A 2,549-nucleotide genomic window follows, 5' to 3' on the forward strand; every position below is an offset into this window, starting at 1 on the left:
TCCCTGGTGGCTCAGATGGTAAAGCGTCTGCCTACAATGCAGGAGACCCAGGTTCAATCCCTGGGTGGGGAAGATCCCCTGGAGAAGGCAATGGCAACCCACTCCAGTATTCTTGCCTGAAAAATCCCATGGACAGAAGGGCCTGGTAGGCTACAGTCCATCGGGTTGCAAAGGGTTGGACACGACTGAGCAGCTTTCTTTTCTTTTCTTTTCTTTTTCTCTAATACCCTAGCACACAGTTGGTATGTACTGCATATAATTATTTCATAAGAGCCTTAAACACAAATTAGGGCACAGAGATTTCCAATGGGATTATAACAAATTAGTCTTTGGGAGACTGAATAAATAGCCAATAAATGGATGGGGAAGTAGTTTGACATCTCAGTTCTTATGAAATATGGAGTAGACTATCTCTTCTCTATCATTTGTATCCTTTATAGCATTTAGCAATGTAAATGTTAACCTGAGTTGATATTGATCTAAATCTGAAGTACTGTGACATTTTTGGCTTAAAAACATGATTTAGTGGCCACAGAGTCAAAAAATGTCCCCACTATTACTTTCTATTCATATCTTTTACACTTTTTTTTAATACACAAAACACAGCTTACGTTAAGGTCATTATATACTGCCATCAAATTCTAAATTAATTACAAGAAAAGTGGCCAAAGATGATGATCATTTAAAAATTTTTACCTCCTTGAACTTTCTGTGGCATTGAACACTGATAGGTAATTTGTAATAAAATTTAAATACATGAAAAATCTTTCTTTTTATTCTTGTTTCTGACTCACACAAGTTATTTCTCCTGCTTTCTCTTTAGTTCATTTAAATGCTACTTCATTTGTATTCTCACCATGAAAAAAAAACAAAATTACACTACATAAAAATTGTAAAAAACTATCTTTTAATGCAAAAAGATAGTTAATAACTTTTCATTTAGACTATTAGCAAGTACCTTTTAAAAAATTGGAGGAAGAATGAAAGGTATCTGTTTCAACCTTTCACAGCACAATGGCAATCACTTTATTTCTGCTTCCCTAATTTAGCAGATAGAGGATGAAGAAAAGTTGGGTATATTACCATCAACACAGTTTATTTCTTCAGATTCAATAAATGAAATTCACAGTGGTTTCTGGAATCTCCATTACTATACACTGGCACCAAACATAGAATAACAAACACATATTTTATTTGGTTTTATTCGAGAAAAGTAGGTTTGTGTTACACTTCTTCAGTACTCCAACTATGGCGGTCATACAATAGTACCAAACGTTTTTTTTTTCCTTTCGAAAATCTTAGATAATTTCTTTTTTTGATGCTGTAATTAGGAGTGGCATCCTTTTAGTAGAAAAAGCATTTTATCCAAAATTATGAATATGGAAAATGTGGATGTGGTTTCTAGCCAGGAACATGAATGATTATTCCAACAAGAACACGAAAAGAACATTGTTATACAACATCCTAGCTGCTTTGAAAAGAAGATCTGCCAAAGAAAAAGTCAGGCTTTCAATTGTTGGTTGTGGACAAAATGTACACACACTTTAAGGCTGAATCATTAAAACAAATTGCTGGTTTAAAAAGTAAGTGTCTCATTGCCTCTATTTTACTAATGGAAAGGGCCAAGTGAATGACCCAAAGTCAGAACCAGTTAGGCATCTGACTCTAGAGCCTGGCTTAGTCATTATACTCCAGTTCTCACTGAAATCTTGTGTAAGGTTGAATTCAGTGTTTAGCATCTAATAATTATATATTATCTTTAGCTATCCTTACAAATGTACTTTGGCCTTCCCTGGTGGAGCTAGCGGTAAAGAATCTGCCTGCCAATGCAGGAAACAATAAAAGACTTGAGTCTAATCCCTGGATTGGGAAGATCCCCTGGAGGGGGGCAAGACAGCCCACTCCAGTATTCTTGCCTGGAGAATCCCATGGACAGAGGAGCCTGGCGGGCTACAGTCCATGGGGTCGCAAAAGAGTTGGACATGACTGAAGCCACTTGGCAGGCACGCACAAATATAATTTACCTCCCAGTGAAGAAACCACTACAGCAATATTTTTATTTGAAACTATTTTACTTTAATATATTTTAAAATTTGAGGAAAATACAAAAAGTTCATTTTCATAAGTAATTTTTGTCCTAAAAATTTTACTATATGCTGAAAGCATTTAGTAAAAAAAGAAAAACAAGGAAAAGTGTATACATAGGGGAGAAATTAATTGGAACATTCAATCCCAGAGAGTAGTTATACTCAGTAGAACTGAAATTCCTATTGAGATAAATGATAAATATGCTAATTATTTATATTATTAAATATTTTTAACCAATGGAGAGAAAAGTTAAGAATTAAATGCTTAAAATTCAAGGGGACTGGTAGCTGAAAATTATTTTATTAGAGAGTGTAAATTGGACTAAAAAGTCTATAAGAACGATTGGCCAAATTTAATTTCTCTTCCTCATCACACAAGCATCCATGGAACACCTATGATATACCAGCACAATGAAGTTAGTCAATGGGGGAAAAAGGTAGAAAAGGAACTGCCTGTCATCG

At 34.8% G+C, this 2,549-nt stretch overlaps 1 non-coding gene across 1 annotated transcript; it reads left to right on the forward strand.

The window, feature by feature from the left end:
* On the forward strand, window positions 1-72 carry TRNAC-ACA. Its single transcript has one exon. It is a non-coding gene; the product is annotated as a tRNA-Cys (tRNA).
* The last annotated feature ends 2,477 nt before the right edge of the window (window positions 73-2,549 follow it).

This window comes from Bos indicus x Bos taurus, chromosome 5, assembly GCF_003369695.1.
Source record: "Bos indicus x Bos taurus breed Angus x Brahman F1 hybrid chromosome 5, Bos_hybrid_MaternalHap_v2.0, whole genome shotgun sequence".
In the NCBI taxonomy this organism is placed as follows: domain Eukaryota; kingdom Metazoa; phylum Chordata; class Mammalia; order Artiodactyla; family Bovidae; genus Bos; species Bos indicus x Bos taurus.